A 26,352-nucleotide genomic window follows, 5' to 3' on the forward strand; every position below is an offset into this window, starting at 1 on the left:
TTATTCTGACATTTCACATCCTTAAAATAAAGTAGTGATCCTAACTGACCTAAAACAGGGAATTTTTACTTGGATTAAATGTCAGGAATTGTGAAAAACTGAGTATAAATGTATTTGTAAACTTCCGACTTCAACTGTATATACTGTATTCTGGCTCATGCTATATAAACTACTGCTGTACACACATTTTCTATTCATATACTGTCTATACACAACATTCACATACTGTATATCTATATTCCAGACTCTGACATTGCTCTTTCTGACCTTGCACTTCTGATAAATCTTAATCCAAAAGTTAAAAAACAAGAGATTGTGTGCGTTATTGTATTGCTAGATGTTGCTGCATTGTTGGAGCTAGAAACATAAGCATTTCACTGCACCTGCGATAACATCTGCTAAACTGTGCACCCTAATGGTTGAGACATTGTGTTGGCACCTGAGCGTTCTGGACATTCTGCAACGACCTTCACATTCTGACTGTCTGAACAAAGGTGGTGTAAAACAAAAGTTGTTTGAAAGAGGCCATCAAAAAAACATCCTAAGAATTCAAAGGGTCTCATGTGAGAACAACTTTTGTTTGCAATCCAGAACAACTCCGGGAGGCTAACCAATTGACACCCAACAGTGTCACAGACTAGTGCTAATTGCTCTGGATTAGCATTCACACCTAACCAATAGACACATCTGGCTCTGGCAACAGAATGTACCCAGCTTGCAAATACCCTCTAAAGTCAACAAGAATATCCAAGTGAAGGATGCTCTAGAGATAAAAACCAATATAAAGTATGTCAAATATTTATTTAGAAATAAATAACAAAATAAACCAACATATTAAAGAAATAACACTAGGTACAAAAAATTAAAAGTAAAAAAATATATACATTAATACACCATACGGTAATGCACCAGGTGACTAATGACACACGTTTCCTGGCAGTGTTGTTTTTGTCTGTCACACGTTCAGTTTTTCACAAATTTCAATCTATAACTACGAAGAACTATAAAAGTTTAATACTAAAATACAGAACCAGAATACAAAGGTCTAACTAATGCAATGCAACGTTGTTTAAGCTGTCTCAGTATCTTGAACCATACAGTACTGTTCATCCTGTGGCAACAAAAGGAATCGGTTTAAACTCCAGCAAAATAACTATTGAGAATGTAACTATTGATAAGGTATGAGAATGTAGAAGGTAAGAGTCAAGAGGTGAAATTATGTAGCCTACAAATTCAAATAAACTGCAGTACATTTTGCATAGTCCAAATTCTGATATCCGTGCAAACAATAAACATGAGGTTTGCATAAAATATTGTTAACCCCAAACTTTTTTTTAAAAGTCTGAAATGACATTGACAAGAAAATAGCCATCCAATGGGCCACAAAACTTTGTTTAATGTTTTTTTAATGACAAAGTCTTGCAATGTTGACCGTCAGGCCTGAGGTAGAGGAGGATACTGTCAGATATATTGGCTCAGTCATTTAAGAATATAAACAATTATTACGATAAAAAAAATAACCATATTATGAACTGCCCAACCTTACCACAATAAGGTCAATATCTGCATTCCAAAATAACATAATTTTGTTATGAAAAAGTTTGTCATGAACAAAAAAAAACTGAAATTGTACAGACTATATTTCCATTGGAAACAAGTTACAAGAAACAGATCGTCAACAGTCCTCACTCCACTCCTCCATTCCTTAACTGGAGGCAATACAAACTAGTCTTGGGATAGCCGCTTGAATTTCATCTGAAACTCCTGGAAGGCAGTGGAGGAAGACTTGGGGACTTTAGTGGTCGAAGAGGTGAGAGGACAATATCTCTTCTGAGGGCCAGCAGACCATAAACCTACTGGGAGTGTAATAGTTCATTTGTTACAATAAATTTAAAACACCTCACATTTGACAGAAAGGAATAAATAGAGATCTGGAACTGCATAGATACACTACCGTTCAAAAGTTGGGGTTCACTTATAAATGTCCTTGTTTTTGAAAGAAAAGCAATTTTTTTTGTCCATTAAAATAACATCAAATTGATCAGAAATACAGTGTAGACATTGTTAATTTTGTAAATGACTATTGTAACTGGAAACGGCTGATTTTGAATGTATTATCTACATAGGTGTACAGAGGCCCATTATCTGCAACCATCACTCCTGTGTTTTAATGGCACATTGTGTTAGCTAATCCAAGTTTATCATTTTAAAAGGCTAATTGATCATTAGAAAACCCTTTTGCAATTGTTGACGTTGAGACTGGTGTTTTGCGGGTACTATTTAATGAAGCTGCCAGTTGAGGACTCAAAAACAAGGACATTTCTAAGTAACCCCAACATTTTGAACGGTAGTATACAAAAAACACTTTCCTTACAAAAGACATGCAATGTAGGAAGCCATAATACATACATTTTCAACATGTGGTTGGATAGAGCATGCTATTACCTTGGGATTTCCGGACTATTGTTTTAGGACTCTCAGTCGTCGTAGCAACAGCATCAGCACCAGCCATTTCTTATGGGAAAAAGTGTTTCAATGTGAAAAGGGTAGGTATAAATGTCTAATTACAGGTAATCGTAATTGGAGTAACCATAATTGGAGTAAGACTAGGGCTGGGCGATATGGCCAAAATCTCATATCACAATACTGTTCACATTTTTGACGATATGACCGCATTTTATATGTTTTTGAATAATACAAGTTCTAAATATTCAGGACCCTAGGGTGGCAACACATAAATTAAGTGATTTCAATGTGGCATTCTACATTCTGATTGGATTGAACAGTATAAAACAACTTCAACCAAATATAATGTTCTGCATTTTCATACATTTCTGCATTTCCTGCACTTTTTGAATCATTTTCACACTGTCCTATAGGGCTGCATGATAGATATGGGAGAAGAAAATCTAGGCCTACAGTAGTTTATTGGCGAAGTGTTGAAATCGTGGAAGTATAATGATATTGTAATTCAATAGTTGGAATATAGAGGGCATCACTTTGAATACATTGTTATTTGACATGACAACAAATTAATAAGCCAGGGAGGAATTATTTTGACAGGATAGGAACGAACGTGTTGGTCAGTGTTTCCTAGGGGACCCTATACAATTGTTACATTATGTGTGTATTCTCTTACATCATGTAGCTAGCTAGAAATCATGCTTCGCCTAAAGATGGGTTAGCTGACGTCACGAAAACGATCCGCACGCTTCAAATGGGACAGAAGTCTGAGTTGTTGTGATTCTGGATAGCCAGATAGTTTCTTGTATTGTTGGTAGCTATCATGTGGGAAATCGTAAGGGACTTGTTTCAGTTAGTATAATATTTTTCTTGATACAAATGTCGAGGTGTTTTGACCGATTTCATGTCAATGCTAATATGGCAAAAAGTCACTAGCTAGCTAACCAACAACTATAACAATGTATTTGAGAGACAAGTGCTCATTGAGCAACTCTATTTGTTTTCAATAAACATTGAAGAAATATAGTTTACATGTCAACAACTAAACAAATGTTTTACTCCACAGTTGCGCATGCATCGGTTGTGTTACTAAACAATCAACCCATCTATTCCTCTCTGATTTAGAAACATACTGATCTAGGCCTGCATCAGCAATGGTATCAATCAGGCTGCATTATTGGCTAGCTACGTTTGCGCCGACTGATTACATTTGGATAACTAGTTAGCGATTAGCATTAGTGGCGAACATGATTTATTTTAGCGCCAACTTGCTAAGAAAAGGCAAACTAGATGTTGGCAGACTAAGATACACAAACTAGTAGTGTAATTACAGAATGCTTAGAAAGCAGCATCGAGGAGAGGGACAACGACTTGCAAGAAGCAAACGATGTAAACCAAAAAAAATGACATTTCACGCGCCAGAGTTGCATATCACATTTAACAAACCAAACACTGAAATACAGTTTTAGAAGGTACAGTTAAAACCCAAACTGGTCCTTGCATCAATACCGGAACCCAGTAAAATATGCTATACCGCCCAGCCCTACGTAAGACAGAGCAAGGATATCTGTTTTGGTACTACTTACCCTTCATTGAACCAGTCTGTGAAGTTGAGTCATCTTTGAAGTTGAACGACTCTGGCAGCACACTGAACCTCAGAACACTGTTCTCCTCAAGAGGCAAAAGAGCAGGGCTCCTGATCTTATTTGTACTTTTTTCCACTGTATCAGGTTTGCTGGATGGCACCGCCTTGATCCTAGATTTCTTCAGTCTGAGTTTCAGGCCATTTAAGATTCTCTCTCTTTCAATGTGCCGCAAAGTCTGCTTGGCCCTTACGGTTCTTTCTGGTGTGGCTCGTCTTTCAGAGGATAATGCACTACCATCTGTGCTGGTCGAGGTAACAGTATTTTTGGCAACTTCAGCACAAACAATCTTCGGAGCAAAGCCTCTTCTGTTTCGTAGTCTTGATGCTCTGCCCCTGGACTTTGTCTTCTTTGTTGGCACAAAACTGTTCTCCCACTCGTTGAAGAGCCGTTGTCTGACTGGGCTTTCCACTGGCGGGCTGGTCTCGGAGGGCTCTATCCTCCAGGACTTGACATTCACACTGAGGGTTATAGGAGGTGCTGGAGCTTTGTCTGCAAAAGGTCTAGGTCGAGAAGAATTATGGTCCTTGCGTTGGCCAGTTACTACAGTCCCATTTGTTCTCTGGGGCGAGGAACCAAACAAGGCCAGACTTACTGTGGTGACCCTTGAAATCTTGGTCCCAATTCCAGGTTCTGCTGGCTTCTGGAGATTGCGACCATTTGAAGGTCGCTCTTCTTCCAAAGAGTTAGAAGCACTTGTATTGGGGGGCTCGAAATCGTCATCTGTGTCAGTCAAGTTGACCTCAGGAACAAGTTGAATGAAGGGACCCAAACCTTGCCTTATTTTCCTTCGCTTTCTTGGGACAGACAATTTTGAATGAGGACCTTCAACACATCTCTTGTGTCCAACCCCTTTTTGTTTAACCTTGCAGCTACAATTTAATTTAGGCGATAGATGCTTGTGACATCTTTGTGCCAAGGAGAGTGATGTTAGAAAACTGATTTTCTCTGCTGGTTGGCGTAGCAGATTAGAAGTAGGAATGGTAACTGTAGGAATGACTTCACTACCCCCAAGGATCCTTTCTTCCAAAGTGACACTAAGTGCTTGTACACATTCCATTTGTTTCTGGAGTGGACCTGATAGTTGCTGCTTTGGCTGTACATTGTCCCACACCAGCTCGGACATTGGGGTGGATACTTTGAGAAAGTCTTCATAGCTCGAGAAGACATCTTCAATTTCAACTTCAATAATGTTTGGGCACTTGATGGGCAGGCACAGTGATGGGGGTTTTGACAATGGCAAGCTCTTCGCCCCATTAGTGTATGGGCGATCAGTCTCAGATTCACTATCAGACAAGACAAAAGTTTGGCATTCAATGCCTGTAGATTTCCATGATTGGGGATTCCCATTTTTACCAGGATTCCCTTCCCTCTCTCCTTCTGCTGTGCCATTTGATTTACATAAATGCAGGCTTTCCCTTTGTTCTGCATTTGTTGTGCTCGGTTCAACAGCCAAAGTTCCCTCGACAAACATCTTCGCATTCACAGTGGCCTTTGTCAAACCCAATTCAGCCTTGTACTGGCATTTGCAGGACACAGAATTGGTGGACCCACTGAACACTGCCTTCCAACGTGAGAGACAACAGTAATCTTCTGATTGGACATCCACTTCGTATTTTACAGTCGTCAACTTTACATCTACACCCTCAGATGATTTATCCTCCACGGAGTAATCTTTCAACTCATTCAGCTCCACATCCACTGGCAATTTCAACTGGTCTTCTCCCACTTTGTCTTGCAGTAGCGGTCCATTGAAAAACCGCATAGCCTCTTCTGGTGGCAGCACGTTGATCTCCAGGGAGGAAAATGGATCACAAAAAAGTATGTTTTCACTTTCTTTCTTAACTGGTGAGAGGGTATGTGTAGATCTGTGTGCCAAACTTGACCCTTGAATTTCTTTAGGATCAGATTCAGAGGATGCTGGTCTCTCTGTCTGAATCACCTCAGTCTGCATGTCACTGGCAGAGTCTGAAGAATTTTCATTTTCGGTACAATTCCGTTTTGGTTGTTCATCTCTTTGAAGAGTCTGTTGGTCATATATTAGTGACCAAGGGAATCCAAACTCCCTGTCTATGTCATCAAGCTGCTTATTGGTGTTCAACCATGAGGACTCTTGACCCGGGACCTCGGGGTAAACAGAATCATGTTTAAGAATGACACATTTCTCTTCAACTTGAGCCCAGTTTTTGCGCCTGACTTGTGAAAATATGACAGACTGTGATGACATATCGTCGCCACACACAGATCGAACCTCTCGCATTGTATTCCATAAAATACCAGATCTTGCAGCATCTATAAGCTTCTGCCCATCTCCATCCCAATAGAGGCTTAGTAGCTTGCTTTCAACTTGTGTCTCAGAGCATTTTGGATGTTGCACAGTGTCTACCAACTCCTTCAATTTACCAAGTCTCCATTTGATTACAGGAACTGAGGACAAATCAAAAATGTCATCTGAAACTACTTTTTCATTTGTTTCCTCACTCAATTGGTTAACATGCACATGAGTGGTCATTTCTCTGCCAGCTAACTCTTTTCTCTGAGTGGCTTGACATTTCAAATTAGATAATGGTTGAGAATCCACTTTCTCTACATGTAAGCAGTTTGATCGTGACCATTCAGACTCAAAATTTGAATATGTCTTGGCCAGTTCAACATCTGAAGTTTCTGAATCCTGAGTCACTGTTCTTTCAGCACCCGATTCTAATGTAGCTTCTGGTCTGACCTTGGGGACTATTTGTCCAGATTCATTTGTCAAAGAAACAGATACAGTAAGAGTTGTTTTGGCTTGTGATGGACTTTGGTCACAAGATTCTTCCCCAGGGTTGCTCACATTTTCACCACCAGTTGAGAACGACATACCTTGGGTAGTCAAGGGCATTCTATCAGCCACATTGAGAGATGTGTTTGTCTGCATACACTGCGATAGTGGTTGTACAATGGCGATGGCCTTCTGCACCGTAGGAACAGAGAGGGCATTACTTGCAGATGATCCTTGCCGCACCAGAGCACTTTCATTAGGTTTATCTCCTATCAAAATAACATTTTCTGCTCTAAATCCATTTCCACTTTTGTCCTCTGTTACCGTTACGTAATAGCCCTGTCTTATGGGGTATGACGGCGGCACAGACTCACAGTTTTGCTGGCCTGAAAACTGCATACCATGGTTTAGCACAGAAGAAGATGGTCCAGTGTTGGATATCAAAACATTGGCGTTTTTTGGCTTGTTATGTAGTGTATGGGCTGAGCCTTGGTTTGGTATGTATTGCAGAGAATGTGCTCCTGCCCCAACCACATGTCCCGTCTTGTTCAGCACGGGTCCATGGGAGTGCTGGCCTGGGTATGGTGGAGGAGCGGACTCCCGGGTGTGCTCGACTGAAGACTGTATACTATCGTTTGGCACAGATGAAGATGGTCCAGTGTTGGATCCCAGAGCATAGGTGCCGCCTGCCTTGTAATGTAGGTTGGATACGCCTTCGATATGGAGCCTAGGATATGGGGCATGGTGTGCATTATTTTCAATGGCCCCTGCCTGACTGTTCATATTTGCACAATTTGACGCAAGTCTGTTCTGTTGTGGTGGGTTGGTAAGGCCTGCAGGGCGATATCTTTGAAAATTATTAAGAGAAGGGTTATGCATAACATTGTATTGAGGATTCTGGCTAATGTTATGCATTGGCATTGACTGCCCCACTGTAGCATTTGGTAGATTGACCTGGTTGTTGCTGTCTGTGAGAGGTTGGAAGGGATACATTTGCCTGTGGTTTGATGGGTCAGTTTGGACAGGTGTGCCATGTTGAACCCTGTTCATCTCAGTCCTGTTGTTATTGTTTTGATTTTGAATCAAATGCAACCGTTGTTTATATGCTGTGGGAGACAGTGGAGATGTCCTTGATGGTACACTACTTGTCTCCTGTGCACTTTGCAAAGAGTTTGGTGTTTGTGGATACCCCTGATGAAGAGCTTGAACTGCCATCCTACTTGAATCCTTTCCACTGACTACAGTCCATTGATGATTGACATGATTGGGACTCCTACCCATTGCAAGAGCAGCAGAGGTACCACTGGAGGCCCCCTCTTGTCTGCCAAGTACCAGCTGCTGACTACCACTTGCTGGGCTTTGGAGATAAATACAATTTGTATTCAGTGATGCATTAATATCAGAGGGGCAGTGAATGGTTGCACCCTGACCATTCTGTACCAACCTCTGTGAATTGTTACTATTAACACCTAAAGACCCATGTCCCTGCTGGAAAGTGGGTTTAAATGCATCGTTAACCCTTCCGGGCAGGGTGTGATGGTATCCACTTTGTGATGTAACAGCAGTTGATTGTGCAGCTGCATTGTTAGTCAAGAGTGATGTCAAAAGGGGACTAGTGGCCATTAGGGCCTGCTCTTTTGTGGGTGCCTGTTGATTCTGGGTCTGTCCACTCCAGTAACCTACACTGGTTACTTGACTGCTGTGTGGTAGGCATTCACCACCTTGAGTATATGGGACCGCTGGTCCGACTTCCCTACCAAGTGTATACGCCACAGATGGTCTGACCGGCCCATATTGATGAGAATAGGTGCTCGGATTCCCACTCAGCTGACCACTGGTGACTTGGGGACTTGAGGATTGTCCAGTGACTGATCGATCCGGTCCACTTTGGGGCCAGGTAGAGGTCTGCATTCTCCTTGGCTTCTCAGTCTCGCCTTCTGCCCTGTGGTATGGCAGAACGTAACCATTTCTGAAATGAAAAACATGATAAACCAGGATTAGCCCAACAAAACACACAGTAACAAATGTGGCTTGAATCCAATGGTAAAAATCTAGGGTATGGCAATCTGGTGCCAGAAAGCCATCATATTCTTTGAAAGCATAGAAGAGATCGGTAGGCTAGCTGCTATTTTTTCACCACTGGCGTAAACTGAGGTGGGCCGCTCGACTGGAGACACCCAAGATGTCAGGACACTGCATCAGCGCTACACCCATGACTTAGGGTACGCAACAGAAACTCATACACACATCCGAGGTTGAGGGGTCTGGAACGGTACATTGGTTTACTCCCCGTGAGAATGGACTGATGGGAACTGAAGACAAAAATTATCAGATGGACTGAAGGTAAAGGAGGAGACTTGAGTCCAGTAGAAGTACAAGCGGTCACGTCAAGATAAAACGGCTACTATAAATTTAACCTCTCTCGTACTCAAGGTTATACATTAACTTAATTAATTATGCATTCATTACTACATTCTCATGACTATGCAATGTCTCTCATAGAACATGAGTTTGTCACAATGGGATGGATTTATCACAGAGCTTAATTTTCTTTATTTACGGTACATTTTCAATCTGTTCTGTATTGTTTCCTATGATGGAAACTGTATGACTTGTGCCGATTCTTATTGTATAATTAGCTCATTGGTATGGGTTAGGTTGTTGGAGCTTGTGTGTGTTATTGTAGCAAAAAGGGTAAGTACAGAAAGTGTCGGTTTCAGGTCAGACAATTTTAGTTGTGTATATTAAGATTAAGGAAGTATGTAAAAGAGCATCAGTCGGGTCTCAGTTCCTGTTAAGCAAAGCTAGTTTTTGTGAAACTAGGCCGAGAAGGTGGTGGAACTCAACAGCCAACAATAGTTGAAGAGTAAGGAAACATCTGGGAGGGGGGCCAGAGCGATCTGCCCCTCCCAAAAGATAGAATTTGTAGATAAGTGGCCCTCTTTCTGGGACTGACCCACAAACAGGACCAAGCCTGGCATGTCGAGGAGTGACAGACTCCATCCTAACTGGAGGGGTCCTCTCATCTTATCTATGAACATAGACAGGGCTCTAACTCCTCCAGCTCCACAATGAGATAGCCTGCTGCCTGGCCTGCACCCTGTTAGCCAGCTTAGTAGAGTCTGCCACTAGCACAGTCAGTGTAGTTACTTCAGCTATCCCCATTGAGACCGTGTCTGTGCCTCGATCTAGGTTGGGCAAAACTAAACATGGCGGAGTTAGCCTTAGCAATCTCATTGGAATAAAGATCTCCTCCATTCCTGTCATTATTGAAAAAGATTGTGATATCTCACATCTCAAAATAGGGCTACTTAATTATGGCTGCAGGGCAGTATTGAGTAGCGTGGATGAAAAGGTGCCCAGAGGTGCCCAGAGTAAACTGCCTGCTCCTCAGTCCCAGTTGCTAATATATGCATAGTATTAGTCTATTTGGATAGAAAACACTCTGAAGTTTCTAAAACTGTTTGAATTATGTCTGTGAGTATAATAGAACTCATATGGCAGGCAAAAACTTGAGAAAAAAATCCAACCAGGAAGTGGAAAATCTGAGGTTTGTAGCCTATCGAATACATAGTGGTATATGGGTCATTTTGCACTTCCTACGGCTTCCACTAGATGTCAACAGTCTTTAGAACCTTGTTTGATGCTTCTGTGAAGGATGAGGGAATAAGAGCTGATTAAGTCAGGGGTCTGGCAGAGTGCCACGAGCTCAGTCTCGCGGGCTCCCGTGAGAGTTAGCTGCGTTCCATTGCATTTCTACAGACAAAGGAATTCTCCGGTTGAAACATTATTGAAGATTTATGTTAAAAACATCCTAAAGATTGATTCTATACATCGTATGACATGTTTCTACGAACTGTAATTTGACTTTGTCTGAACTTTCGCCTGGACTTGCCCGCGCCTCCTGAGTTTGGATTTGTGTACTAAACCCGCGAACAAAAAGGAGGTATTTGGACATAAATTATGGACTTTATCAAACAAAACAAACATTTGTGAAACTGGGATTCCTGGGAGTGTATTCTGATGAAGATCAAAGGTAAGTGAATATTTGTAATACTATTTCTGACTTCTGTTGACTCCACAACATGGCGGGTATCTGTATGGCTTGTTTTTGTGTCGGAGTGCCGTACTCAGATTATTGCATGGTGTGCTTTTTCCGAAAAGTTCAAAAAAAAATCTGACACAGCGGTTGCATTAAGGAGAAGTGGATCTAAAATTCCATGCATAACAATTGTATCTTTTAGCACTGTTTATTATGAGTATTTCTGTAAATTGATGTGGCTCTCTGCAAAATCACCGGATGTTTGAGGCAAAACATTACATAACATAACGCGCCAATGTAAACAGATTTTTGGATATAAATATGAACTTTATCGAACAAAACATACATGTATTGTGTAACATGAAGTGCTATGAGTGTCATCTGATGAAGATCAAAGGTTAGTGATTAATTTTCTCTATTTCTGCTTTTTGTGACTCCTCTCTTTGGCTGGAAAATGGCTGTTTTTCTGTGACTAGGTGCTGACCTAACATAATCGTTTGGTGTGCTTTCGTCGTAAAGCCTTTTTGAAAATCGGACACTGTGGCTGGATTTACAACAAGTTTATCTTTAAAATGGTGTAAAATACTTGTATGTTTGAGGAATTTTAATTATGGGATTTCTGTTGTTTTGAATTTGGCGCCTTGCAGTTTCACTGGCTGTTGAGGTGGGACGCTAGCGTCCCGAATATCCCAGAGAGGTTAACATGGTGGCTGTTTAACAGTCTGATGGCCTTGAGATAGAAGCTGTTTTTCAGTCTCTCGGTCCCTGCTTTGATGCACCTGTACGGACCTCGCCTTCTGGATGATAGCGGGGTGAACAGGCAGTTTCTCGGGTGGTTGTTGTCCTTGATGATCTTTATGGCCTTCCTGTGACATTGGGTGGTGTAGGTGTCCTGGAGGGCAGGTAGTTTGCCCCCGGTGATGCGTTGTGCAGACCTCACTACCCTCTGGAGAGCCTTACGGTTGTGGGCAGAGCAGTTGCTGTACCAGGCGGTGATACAGCCCGACAGGATGCTCTCGATTGTGCATCTGTAAAAGTTTGTGAGTGCTTTTGGTGACAAGCTGAATTTCTTCAGCCTCCTGAGGTTGAAGAGGCACTGCTGCGCCTTCTTCACCACGCTGTCTGTGTGGGTGGACCAATTCAGTTTGTCCGTGATGTGTACACCGAGGAACTTAAAACTTACTACCCTCTCCACTACTGTCCCGTTGATGTGGATAGGGGGGTGCTCCCTCTACTGTTTCCTGAAGTCCACAATCATCTCCTTTGTTTTGTTGACGTCGAGTGTGAGGTTATTTTCCTGACACCACACTCCGAGGGCCCTCACCTCCTCCCTGTAGGCCGTCTCGTCATTGTTGGTAATCAAGCCTACCACTGTAGTGTAATCTGCAAACTTGATGATTGAGTTGGAGGCGTGCATGCCCAGTGTTGAGGATCAGCGGGGTGGAGATGTTGTTACCTACCCTCACCACCTGGGGGCGGCCCGTCAGGAAGTCCAGTACACAGTTGCACAGGGCGGGGTCGAGACCCAGGGTCTCGAGCTTGATGACGAGTTTGGAGGGTACTATGGTGTTAAATGCTGAGCTGTAGTCGATGAACAGCATTCCTGTATGTTGTTATGATCACACCATGTCTCGTTAAATCATAAGGCATACCTCCCCGCCCCTCTTCTTAACAGAAAGATGCTTGTTTCTGTCAGCGCGATGCGTGAAGAAAACAGCTGGCTGTACCGACTCCGATAGCGTGTCTCGAGTGAGCCATGTTTCCGTGAAGCAAAGAACGTTACAGTCTCTTATGTCTCTCTGGAATGCTACCCATGCTCGGATTTCATCAACCTTGTTGTCAAGAGACTGGACATTGGCGAGTAGTATGCTCGGGAGCGGTGCGCCCATCTCCGGAGCCTGACCAGAAGACCGCTTCGTCTGCCCCTTTTACAGCAACGTTGTTTTGGTTCGCCGGCTGGTATCCGATCCATTGTCCTGGGTGGTGGGCAAAACAGAGGATCCGCTTTGGGAAAGTCGTATTCCTGGTCGTAATGATGGTGAGTTGACGTTGCTCTTATATCCAGTAGTTCCTCCCGACTGTATGTAATAAAGCCTAAGATTACCAGTTACAACGTGTTGTAGAAATATTTGCTCATTATTATTTCTCAGATACAGGAACTTGTGAATTCAAATAGAATTTAATACAAAGTAACAAGCCGAGCTGGTTCATGGATCAACCGACTTTCCAGCCTTGGCACACACTTTTTATACAGTTTTCATGCTTACGTCAAACACATCTCTTTCTAAAATGATCTGCCGAAACTGTTGCAACCCCTATTACCATCCTGTTCAACCTCTCTTTCGTATCGTCTGAGATTCCCAAAGATTGGAAAGCTGCCGCGGTCATCCCCCTCTTCAAAGGGGGTGACACTCTAGACTCAAACTGCTACAGACCTATATCTATCCTACCCTGTCTTTCTAAGTTCTTCGAAAGCCAAGTGAACAAACAGATTACCGACCATTTCGAATCCCACCGTACCTTCTCCGCTATGCAATCTGGTTTCAGAGCTGGTCATGGGTGCACCTCAGCCACGCTCAAGGTCCTAAATGACATCATAACCGCCATCGAAAAGAGACATTACTGCGCAGCCATATTCATCGACTCTGTCAATCACCACATTCTTATTGGCAGACTCGACAGCCTTGGTTTCTCAAATGATTGCCTTGCCTGGTTCACCAACTACTTCTCTGATAGAGTTCAGTGTGTCAAATGGGAGGGCCTGTTGTCCGGACCTCTGGCAGTCTCTATGGGGGTGCCACAGGGTTCAATCCTCGGGCTGACTCTCTTCTCTGTATACATCAATGATGTTGCTCTTGCTGCTGGTGATTCTCTGATACACCTCTACGCAGACGACACCATTCTGTATACTTCTGGCCCCTCTTTGGACACTGTGTTAACAAACCTCCAGACGAGCTTCAATGCCATACAACTCTCCTTCCGTGGCCTCCAACTGCTCTTAAACGCAAGTAAAACGAAATGCATACAATTCAACCGATCACTGCCCGCACCTGCTCTCCTTCACTCATGCTGCCAAAAATACCCTCGTAAAACTGACCATCCTACCGATCCTCGACTTCGGTGATGTCATCTATAAAATAGCCTCCAACACTCTACTCAACAAACTGGATGCAGTCTATCACAGTGCCATCCATTTTGTCACCAAAGCCCCATACACTACCCACCATTGCGACCTGTACGCTCTCGTTGGTTGGCCCTCGCTTCATACTCGTCGCCAAACCCACTGGCTACAGGTTATCTGCTAGGTAAAGCCCCGCCTTATCTCAGCTCACTGGTCACCATAGCAGCACGCGCTCCAGCAGGTATATCTCACTGGTCACCCCCAAAGCCAATGCCTCCTTTGGTCGCCATTCCTTACCAGTTCTCTGCTGCCAAAGACTGGAACGACCTGCAAAAAACTCCCTCACTAGCTTTAAGCATCAGCTGTCAGAGCAGCTCACAGATTACTGCACCTGTACATAGCCCATCTATAATTTAACCCAAACAACTACCTCTTCCCCTACTGTATTTATTTATTTCCTTTGCACCCCATTATTTATATTTCTACTTTGCACATTCTTCCACTGCAAATCTCCCATTCCCGTGTTTTACTTGCTATATTGTATTTACCTCGCCACCATGGCCTTTTTTGCCTTTACCTCCCTTATCTCACCTCATTTGCTCACATTGTATATAGACTTATTTTTCTACTGTATGTTTTGTTTATTCTGTGTTGTTGTATGTGTCGAATTGCTATGCTTTATATTGGCCAGGTCGCAGTTGCCAATAGGAACTTGTTCTCAACTAGCCTACCTGGTTAAATAAAGGTGAAATAAAATTAAAATAAAAAAACATAGTAACTCCTCTTTATGTTAATGACTCCTCCCTCTGGCATTTAGCCACCATTATCTTTTTGCCTTGCACTCATTTCAGCTTGGTTTCCATGTTCTTATTGGCACATACATTATGGCATAGATGCCATTGGTGGCGTAACCATAGCAATGGTACAAAAATAAACAGACACGCACACTCCCAAGGCACATGCATGTCTAATGGTGCTTAAGTAATACAAACCTATGCTCCATAATCGGTCAACCTCTAATTAGATTTTAACGCCAATACCGATTATTGGGGGGACCAAAAAAAGCTGATAGCGATCAATCGGCCGATTTTTTTTATTTATTTGTAATAATGACAATTACAACAACACTGAAGGAACACTTATTTTAACTTAATATAATACATCAATCAATTCAATTTAGCCTCATAAATAATGAAACATGTTCAATTTGGTTTAAATAATGCAAATACAAAGTGTTGGAGAAGAAAGTAAAAGTGCAATATGTGCCATGTAAAAAAGCTAACGTTTTAGTTCCTTGCTCAGAACATGAGAACATATGAAAGCTGATGGTTCCTTTTAACATGAGTCTTCAATATTCCCAGGTAAGAAGTTGTAGGTTGAGGTTATTATAGGACTATTTCTCTCTATACCATTTGTATTTCATATACCTTTGACTATTGGATGTTCTTATAGGCACTTCAGTATTGCCTGTAACAGTATAGCTTCCGTCCCTCTCCTCGCCCCTACCTGGGCTCGAATCAGGAACACATCGACAACAGCAACCCTCGAAGCATCGTTACCCATCGCTCCACAAAAGCTGCGACTCTTGCAGAGCAAGGGGAGCAACTACTCCAAGTCTCAGAGCGAGTGACGTTTGAAACGCTATTAGCGCGCACCCTGCTAACTAGCTAGCCATTTCACATCGGTTACACCAGCCTAATCTCGGGAGTTGATAGGCTTGAAGTCATAAACAGCGCAAGAGCTGCTTGAAAACACACGAAAGTGCTGTTTGAATGAGTGCTTACGAGCGTGCTGCTGCCTACCACCGCTACGTCAGACTGCTCTATCAAATCATAGACTTAATTATAACACACAGAAATACGAGCCATAGGTCATTAATATGGTTAAATCCGGAAACTATCATTTTGAAAATAAAACGTTTATTCTTTCAGTGAAATACGAAACCGTTCCGTATTTTATCTAACGGGTGGCTTCCATAAGTCTAAATATTCCTGTTACATTGCACAACCTTCAATGTTATAATCATAATTACGTAAAATTCTGGCAAATTAGTTCGCAACGAGCCAGGCGGCCCAAACTGTTGCATATACTCTGACTCTGTGTGCAATGAACGCAAGAGAAGTGACAATTTCCCTAGTTTAATATTGCCTGCTAACATGAATTTATTTTAACTAAATATGCAGGTTTAAAAATATATACTTCTGTGTATTGATTTTAAGAAAGGCATTGATGTTTATGGTTAGGTACATTCAAGCAACGATTGTGCTTTTTTCGCAAATGCACTTTTGTTAAATCATCCCCCGTTTGGCGAGTTGGCTGTCTTTGATAGGAAGAAATAGTCTTCACAGTTCGCAACGAGCCAGGCGGCCCAAACTGCAAGAGAAGTGACACAATTTCCCTAGTTAAAAGAAATTCATGTTAGCAGGCAATATTAACTAAATATATAAAAAAATATATACTTGTGTATTGATTTTAAGAAAGGCGTTGATGTTTATGGTTAGGTACATATTGGTGCAACGACAGTGCTTTTTTCGCAAATGCGCTTGTTAAATCACCCATTTGGCGAAGTAGGCTATGATTCAATGATAAATTAACAAGCACCGTATCAATTATATGCAACGCAGGACAAGCTACATAAACTAGTAATATCATCAACCATGTGTAGTTAACTAGTGATTATGTTAATTAAGATTGATAGTTTTTTATAAGATACGTTTAATGCTAGCTAGCACCTTACCGTGGCTCCTTGCTGCACTCATAACAGGTAGTCAGTCTGCCACGCAGTCTCCTCGTGGAGTGCAATGTAATCGGCCATGATCGGTGTCCAAATATGCAGATTACCGATTGTTATGAAAACGGCCCTAATTAATCGGCCATTCCGATTAATCGGTCGACCTCTACTCCTAATGAACCTTACTGGACTAGGTAACGGCTTCCCTTAGCCTAATGACCTAGACACACATAAGAGTAGTACACAGAGTAAGTGCACTCTAAGAAGTATAATGTGCACCAATGTACTGGAAAATTACCAATAAAACGCTGAACTGTAGTCAGGTCAAGAACCTGGTGAGAACTACGAGCATGCAGATGAGCTTCCCTGAGACGATTTCTGACAGTTTGTGCAGATCCAGTTTCATCAGCTGTCCGGCTGGATGGTCTCAGACAATCCCACAAGTGAAGAAGCCGGGTGTAGAGGTTCTGGTCTGACGTGGATACACGTGGTCTGCAGTTGTGAGGCCAGTTGGAAGTACTGCCAAATTCTCTAAAACAACATTGGAGGCAGCTTATGGTAGAGAAATGAACATTCAACAGCTCGTAGACATTCCTGCAGTCAGCATGCCAACTGCATGCTCCTTCAAAACATCTGTGGCACTGTGTTGTGCGACAAAACTGCACATTTTAGAATTGTCTTTTATTGTCCTCAGCTCAAGGAGCACCTGTGTAATGATCATGCTGTTTAATCAGCTTCTTGATAATCCATCCACCTGACAGGTGTGGCATATCTTGGCAAATGAGAAACACTCACTAAGAGGGATGTGAACAAATTTGTGCACAAAACTTGGAAGAAAGAAGCTTTTTGTGCAAATGGAAAATTTTGGGAATCTTTTATTTCATCTCATGAAACTTGTGACCAATGCTTTACGTTGCTTTGCGTTTATATTTTTGTTAAGTGTATTTCATCGGCTGATTTCCTTATATGAACTGTACCTCAGCAAAATCTTTGAAATTATTGCATTTATATTTTTGTTCAGTATAGAAGGTTGATTAACTGTATTGCAAACATATAGACAGTGGTAGGCCTGATCACCGACAATGACGAGACAGCCTATAGGGAGGTCAGAGACCTGGCCGGGTGGTGCCAGAATAACAACCTATCCCTCAACGTAACCAAGACTAAGGAGATGATTGTGGACTACAGGAAAAGGAGGACAGAGCACTCCTTCTTACCATTCTCATCGACGGGGCGGTAGTGGAGCAGGTTGAGAGCTTCAAGTTCCTTGGTGTCCACATCACCAACAAACTAACATGGTCCAAACACACCAAGACAGTTGTGAAGAGGGCACGACAAAGCCTATTCAGGAAACACATTTTTTGGGGCATGGGTCCTCAGATCCTCAAAAGGTTCTACAGCTGCAACATCGAGAGCATCCTGACTGGTTGCATCCTAGCCTGGTACGGCAACAGCTCGGCCTCCGACCGCAAGGCACTACAGAGGGTAGTGCGTACGGCCCAGCACATCACTGGGGCTAAGCAGCCATCCAGGACCTCTACACCAGGCAGTGTCAGAGGAAGGCGCTAGAAATTGTCAAAGACCCCACCCACCCCAGTCATAGACTGTTCACTCTACAACCGCATGGCAAGCGGTACTGAAGTGCCAAGTCTAGGACAAAAAGGATTCTCAACAGCTTTTACCCCCAAGCCATAAGACTCCTGAACAGGTAATCAAATGGCTACCCGGACTATTTGTATTATCCCCCCCAACCCTTCTTTACACTGCTGCTACTCTCTGTTTACCATATATGCATAGTTACTTTAACCGTACCCTCATGTACATACTACCTCATTTAGGCCGACTAACCGGTGCCTGTATATAGCCTCGCTACTGTTATTATTCACTGTCGTTTTTTTCTTCTCCTTACTTATTGTTCACCTAATACCTATTTTTTACTAAGATTGCACTGTTGGTTAGGGCCTGTAAGTAAGCATTTCACTGTAAGGTCAACTACACCTGTTGTATTCGGTGCACGTGACAAATAAACTTTGATTTGATATAGGCATATTGTTAATTTGGAGAAATGGGAGGTATTTGATGCACAGGAATTCTAGGCTAATAAAAATATAGGCCTAATGATAAAACAGATGCATTTGCCGTTGGTAAGGAGATCGCATGTCGTCTAATATATGTTTACTTGACTTTTAAAGCCCTAAATAAAATTATTGCAGGACATAAGTGGTATAAATTATTCCCACCACACAACAAATAGTAGGCTAGCATTTATCAAATCACTCATTCAATAGCCAAGCATTTTCGAAGGTAAATAGATCGGTAGCCTTGACAGTATGGGTAGGCTACAGTATTGGTGTACAATATTAGGTGTGCAACATCATAGCCCATTTAAAAAAGGTGCTACATGTTATATTTGTGGCCAGAAAATCTCTTGTCAAATTGACTGGCGCTGAGTGATTTGTATAAGTACCACATCCTAACAAATTGTGGCATGTAGTAGAAATATTGGTCCAATAATATTTCTCAGATACCGGAACTAGTGAATTCAAATAGACTTTATTACAAAGTAACAAGCCGAAATTTGTATATTTTGGAGACCAGAGGAAAGAGTGCCTACTACTGGCCCTCCAACACCCCTTCCAGCAGCATCTGGTCTCCCATCCAGGGACCAACCAGGACCAAACCTGCTTAGCTTCAGAAGCAAGCCAGCAGTGAGATAGGGTAGGGTGCTATGCTGCTGGTTTATCTCTTCGTCTTGTTTCTAACTTGTTTATGAAACAGTTTTAACTTTACGTCCGTCCCCTCGCCCCGACCCAGGGACCCTCTGCACACATCAACAACTGACACCCACGAAGCGTCGTTACCCATCGCTCCACAAAGGCCGCGGCCCTTGCAGAGCAAGGGGAACCACTACTTCAAGGTCTCAAAGCGAGTGACGTAACCGATTGAAACGCTATTAGCGCACACCACCGCTAACTAGCTAGCCATTTCACATCCGTTACACTCACCCCCCTTTCGACCTCCTCCTTTTCCGCAGCAACCAGTGATCCGGGTCAACAGCATCAATGTAACAGTATAACTTTACGTCCGTCCCCTCGCCCGCGAACCAGGGACCCTCTGCACACATCAACAACAGTCTCCCACGAAGCATCGTTACCCATCGCTCCACAAAAGCCGCGGCTTTTGCAGAGCAAGGGGAACCACTACTTCAAGGTCTCAAAGCGAGTGACGTAACCGATTGAAACGCTATTAGCGCGCACCACCGCTAACTAGCTAGCCATTTCGCATCCGTTACATTTACACCCATCTTAACTCGGATATCACTCCTCTAAATGGCACAGACTTCCGAGCATAGATTCTACTGGTGGCGTAACCATAGGAATGGTACAAAGAAATGCCTAATGACCCTTCCCTTAGCCTAATGGCCCAGACACACACATACGGTAAAGCCTATATTGATTCTTCTCTAAGATACATAACACGTGTAATGGAAAATCCCCTATAGGCACAGCATGTAGCTGTGGCACAATCGGTTAGCGGGCGGCTCACCAATAAGAAGGCTGCAACATTAAAATGCATTATTTTGGGGGAAAATGTCTTTAAACACTATTATTCCTCTATTACTGTAGATATATTAAAGACATTTTCTGGAATTACAATGCAAAAATATTACATGTAACACCTTTAAATTTCGGAGCATATATCAAACCAGGAGAAGAAACCAGTCATTCACAGATCATCAAAATATTGAAAAACTATTTGTTTTATGTAAAGAAATGTGGGCTGTAGCATATACTTTTAATTTGTTCACAAGGACAATCAATCTTGCAGAATGTGCATGCATACAGTGTCTGGCCCTCACTTGGCTGCAAGCGTTTTTTTGTTTGGAAAAACCACTTTAACGTTCTACACACACCTCTGCCGAAATTTGCCATTGTACTTTCTTTAAGGAACTTTCATGGCCCCGTTCCAACATCTCCAAATTAGGGTGTTTTTCTTACCATAAAATGTGAACGAACAAAGCACAAATATAATATGGCACTGTTTTATCAATGAAAACATACTAGGCTATGTTGTGTGTGACAGTTTTATAAACCCCATAATTTGTGGCGCACACAAATCCTAGAATCTCCATTTACGTCAGAATTTAGTAAAAAATGTAAGCACTGTTAATAAATGAGGCCCCAGGCTTCGTGGAGTTCAGCTAACGTTACGCCCTTACAAAAAAAGATCGCAGTCAGAGTGCAATATATGCTACAAAGAATTCGTCCAAATCAACGTTTTTTTCACTGTTGTAATTTTGCAGTGTAACTGCTTTTGTTATACTGCAGTTTCAAAAATACAATATGTTTTGTAAGGGCGCGACTACTCCAGTCACCCAAGGTCTATAGCCTACTTTAATGTACATTATGAAACGCTTACCTTGTACCTATGTTTGTCCTCTGTAGATGCGTGCCTTTGTTTGCTTTAATCTATAATTTTTCAAAAGTTAAACTACAACTGGCTGTATGCTCATTTCTGTTTCTCGAAGATGGCAACTCAGCGAAAATGCGCATGCTCAATAAGTATTTGGAGATCTAGGCCTGTCGTCAGATTCAAGGTATACGTTTCAGAACTAAATATGTTTTTTAAATATTGATCTTGAGCGAATCGATTTAGTCGGAGATTAATTCCACAAAGCCTGTTCTCTGCTCGACTCCGTTGGAGTTAATCAGAAACTTCCTTCACGATGGAGTTGAGTTTAGTCAGCTACGCTGGACCACCCAGTGTAACGTGTGTATCATGTGAAACGCTAGTCTGAGTTGCTATGCGCTTTGGAATTCGAAAATGTATTAATAAATCACTATCATAGGCAGGATCATTTAGCCTAATATAGCCTACTTTATTCCTTTTCAGCCGGTCAAATAAACACTGCCTTACAGAATTGCCTTTCTTTAGTCAGAAAATGTAATCCTACAGTTTGAGTTATCTGCTGCCCAGCAAGGCTAGCTATGTACTTCATGTTAGTAAGAGATAGACCTAAAATTATATTTTAGAAAATGTACTTACAGATTATTCTAAAGACACGTTGTCCGTTAAAACCCGTAATCCTCAAATTGCTCCTTTGACTCCAGCTTCAGCAGCCACGCCAACTACGTTTGCTACGGTAACTTTTTTCTGAGGTGCGTTCAATTCGCTTGAACGTTTGCTACATTGTGGAACTGCTTGTACTGAACCACACGTTTCCCCCAAAACGTTCTTGTCGACTTTGAGGTACGTTTGTTCCCATTTGGTGGGTGTGGCTTGACCCAAACGTTCCCTGTTTTTCAACTGGTATTTCAGTACAGCCAAATATTATGACTATACTAACAAGCATTTCGCTTGTATGAAACCAATACAATTAGTGGGCTCCCGAGTGGCGCAGCGGTCTTTGGCACTACAAGCACCCTGGTTAGAATCTAGGCTGTATCACAACTGGCCGTGATTGGGAGTCCCATAGGGCGGCGCACAATTGGCCCAGCGTCTTCCGGGTTTGTTCTTAATTGACTTGCTTAGTGTTTTTTTGTACGTTTTTTTTTTTTGAGATACCCTAACAAAGGGAGTCATTGTGGCTCAGTTGGTAGAGCATGGCGCTTGCAACACCGGGGTTGTGGGTATGATTCCCACGGGGACCAGCATGGAGAGAAAAAAATACAAGCATCTATGCACAAACTACTGTAAATCACTCTGGCTAAGAGTGTCTGCTAAATGACTGAAATGTAAAATGTTGTTCACAAAGTGCCACGGTAGGCTGTTTACCTCCCGCCCCTCTTTTCTTTCGATTGGTGGATACATCTCATTATTGTAATCTGGTTTTGACTATTCGATGAGGGTTGTTGACGTCAACGGCCTGTATTCAATGGAGAGAGTCTATGCTACTAGCCTCATAACATGAATATGCATAGCCATCACGAGACAATGCCGATATAAAGTTGCCTATATGTCACGTGTCCTACTTATATCAGTACACTCATAACAACTTAAGCATTACAAAACGTCTATTAGATCAAATCAATGTAATAAATAAGCCATACATTTTTTGGTTGACAAATTCGACTTTCTCATTGACCGCCATACAAAAACTCCTTTCTTGGTGGGTGAAACAACGAAAAACCGCCAACTGCTGGAGGGAAACAGATTTTCCGCCGATTTGGGTCTCTCGCTTCCTCTCTGGTACGTCATCATTTCTATTCAATTGAACGTTCCAGAAGAGAAGGCTCCTGACTGCAGGTATGCAGTTCGGGGCCTGGCTCAATGTGGGCAGAGTCAAACGCTTTTAACCTGAACCCTTCCCGTCTCCTTCAAGGTCACCCAAGTTGAGGTTCACGTTGAATGTGTCAACGAAAGTGAATCTTAATCGAACCTAACCTACATGGATAAAAATATAAACCATGGAAGTAAGTGAGGCTGTCATTATGCATAATGTACTTTGTAATATTCATGTTATACCAGTGCAGTGGTATATTTTTATATAACCAACTACCACAACAATGTTAGCATAGCGTTAATTAACAACCATTTGCACTTGAGTTAGCTAATTAGCAATAGCACCCTTTTGTATGTGAACTAGCTAACTGCTTACAATGAGGGAATCTTATTTGGACAAATTTGCCTACTTGAGCAGTAAGCCTAGGTTTACATGTACAGTTATGCAATCGATTTGATCGTTGATTTTTCTGTGTTTCTTCATTGTGTGCCTTGATGTGTTTGGCTGGCTCTAAATGTGTATTGTTGATGCCATTCCCTTAGTTACACATAGCGAGCCTACACATAGTATGTACAAAAATGAAATCACCTGGTCCCAACATACATGGCAAGTCAAGAAAAGTAATTGTAACTTGTCCACACTGCAAACTGAAGTTATTAAATAAGGAAAAACTTCAAAACACATTTACGAAGAAAACATACTCATTGCTTTGAAACAGTGTCCAAGGAAAGATTTTTTGGCATGTGAGTGCATTGATGTTGTGGGGTTTTGCTAGGCTTAGCGTGCTAAAATAACTATAAACTAGAAGGATTTTACATTAATTAAAGTTTAAGCTACTGACTCATGTAGGCCTGACAATTTGTCTTTGTTCTCAGGAGTAACAGTTCTCATAGCCTAACCATGGGGCCACAGCCTGAAATATGTGTGTGTATGCAACAATGTACAAGGCCCTAAGATATGAACAAAAGTGTGAAATGTGTGTGTGTGCTGAGAAGGGTGCTTCCCCGTGTGACCAAAACTGTGCTAATCTTAGAGAGGCACATGAGGGGTTTAGAGGGAGGGGGGGTGAATCAGGAGACTGCTGATTGTGGTGCACAATGGACAATAACAGATAAACTATACACACAAAGATCATCTCTGCACCCGAAGACAAGTCGTCACATGCGCTAAGGGGCTAGGACTAGCTTAAGCGCCAACACCAACGATAGGCCAGTGAGTTTAAACCATGCTGTGCCTCTATTCTAACAGGCCTGTACAGAATCAGGAACTACCTCTGTTGGAGTATAAAAGGGGAAGGGGGTAGGGTGTTGGCTGACTTCTCTGTTTTCATCCTGCGTGATGTTACAGTGAACCCGTATATACGGAAATTGCATTTGCCATTTATTAACTATTGAATTAAACAATTATTTTAACAAAGTTCAGGTGTGCTATTGTTCCTATCTCAGTTGAACCTTCGCAGCCTTAACAATGTGAGAAATGGTGTGTTTGCAGTCAAATACATTTTATGGACCAGCAACACCCATACATGTTGTGAAAAATACTTGGACTAATTCAGTTCCAACTGTGTTAAAAACTGTTATGCATGCTGGAGTATAAAAAGTTGTTGAATTGTACTTTTTCTTTACTTTCACATACACTGTGTTCACAGAAACATTGCTCGGATCTTGTCCCCTGGACCTTGGAGGACTTTTGGTGTGGATGATGTTCAGGTTGGATATTCCTTTAAATTATTCCACTCAACTGTACCATTTGATTGTCATTCCTTTATTGAAAATTGTACCTTGTTCACACCACAGGGCCTACCAAAGCAAGGTTTTTCAAACAATTGTGGGGTGTTTGTTTTGATGGTAAGATGCTGGCTATTCAGTTTATTATATTAGTCCTGTTTTCTGTTATAACATACGAAAAGTTATTATTATTTCTGTGCTTGCAGCATGCTAAGCACACTATTGTTCATACTTTTTCTTGTTTATTTATCTTGACACTTTTTGGGACCTGTTTTTACACTACATACACAATTCATACATCAACCTCCTGCAGAGCTGGACGCTGATGTGACATGCTGTGACTTCTTGGGGGCGACATCTTCTACATCCTGAAATATATTCCTGGGGGGGTGGTATTATTATTATTGTTGTTATCATAACTATCAAACTTAACAACCTATTCTTTCTTAACTTATAGTACGCGCTATACATTGCAATGGAAGCATTGTGTGATTTCACTGAGGTATGTATAAATTGTGAAATTCTCATCACTAGTGGATATGTTTTTTTGGATACCCATCCGATTGTGTGATTTTCTTTTTCAAAGGAAAACATGCAGCAAGTTAGGCGATGGTGGTGCCTAGTTCTCCTGCAGAACTTTCCCATGCCGTTACTCTTGAACGTTGTAAAAACTTTTAATTTGCATCCTTAAAATCACTTGTTTCACTGTAGCCAGACTGATCTGAATATATTTTCATATTGAATGTATGTAATGTATGTCATTCACTCACTAAGGTCTGAAGAAGAGAGGTTGAAAGATCGAAAAATACGGCAAATACAAAACACACTACGGGTAGGTGTCACACGATGAGTGGTATAGTCATAAACCAATGGTTAAAGACTTCATTGTAAAGGGTTTAAACACTGTTTCCCATGCTTGTTCAATGAACCATAAACAATTAATGAACATGCACCTGTGGAACGGTCGTTAAGACACTAACAGCTTACAGACGGTAGGCAATTAAGGTCACAGTTATGAAAACTTAGGACACTAAAGAGACCTTTCTACTGACTCTGAAAAACACCAAAAGAAAGATGCTCAGGGTCCCTGCTCATCTGCGTGAACGTGCCTTAGGCTTGCTGCAAGGAGGCATGAGGACTGCAGATGTGGCCAGGGCAATAAATTGCAATGTCCGTACTGTGAGATGCCTAAAACAGTGCTACAGGGAGACGAGACGGACGGACAGCTGATCGTCCTCACAGTGGCAGACCATGTGTAACAACACCTGCACAGGATCGGTACATCCGAACATCACACCTGCGGGACAGGTACAGGATGGCAACAACAGCTGCTTGAGTTACATCAGGAACGCACAATCCCTCCATCAGTGCTCAGACTGCCCACAATAGGCTGAGAGAGGCTGGACTGAGGGCTTGTAGGCCTGTTGTAAGGCAGGTCCTCACCAGACATCACCGGCAACAACGTCAGGTCCTCACAAACCCACTGTCGCTGGACCAGACAGGACTGGGAAAAAGTGCTCTTCTCTGACGAGTCGCGGTTTTGTCTCACCAGGGGTGATTGTCGGATTTGCGTTTATCGTTGAAGGAATGAGCATTACACTGAGGCCTGTACTCTGGAGCGGGATCGATTTGGAGGTGGAGGCT

The 26,352-nt window shown here is 42.1% G+C and overlaps 2 long non-coding RNA genes across 4 annotated transcripts; one reads left to right on the forward strand and one right to left on the reverse strand.

Annotated features, from left to right (window-relative positions):
* Window positions 1-782: 782 nt before the first annotated feature.
* LOC139578253 (uncharacterized) lies at window positions 783-21,944 on the reverse strand. Of its 2 annotated transcripts, none has more exons than XR_011675512.1 (4): window positions 21,805-21,944; window positions 4,050-8,833; window positions 2,446-2,514; window positions 783-1,856 (listed from the first exon to the last, which is right to left on the reverse strand). It is a non-coding gene; the product is annotated as an uncharacterized lncRNA (long non-coding RNA). The 2 variants fall into 2 exon arrangements; XR_011675513.1 differs by lacking the exon at window positions 21,805-21,944 and adding an exon at window positions 21,178-21,316.
* A 253-nt stretch (window positions 21,945-22,197) lies between these two features.
* On the forward strand, window positions 22,198-25,233 carry LOC139578254 (uncharacterized). 2 transcript variants are annotated; one of them, XR_011675515.1, is made up of 4 exons: window positions 22,198-22,947; window positions 23,081-24,460; window positions 24,630-24,690; window positions 24,778-25,233. It is a non-coding gene; the product is annotated as an uncharacterized lncRNA (long non-coding RNA). The 2 variants fall into 2 exon arrangements; XR_011675514.1 differs by having other exon boundaries at window positions 24,630-25,233.
* The last annotated feature ends 1,119 nt before the right edge of the window (window positions 25,234-26,352 follow it).

This window comes from Salvelinus alpinus, chromosome 6 (genome assembly GCF_045679555.1).
Source record: "Salvelinus alpinus chromosome 6, SLU_Salpinus.1, whole genome shotgun sequence".
NCBI classification, from domain to species: domain Eukaryota; kingdom Metazoa; phylum Chordata; class Actinopteri; order Salmoniformes; family Salmonidae; genus Salvelinus; species Salvelinus alpinus.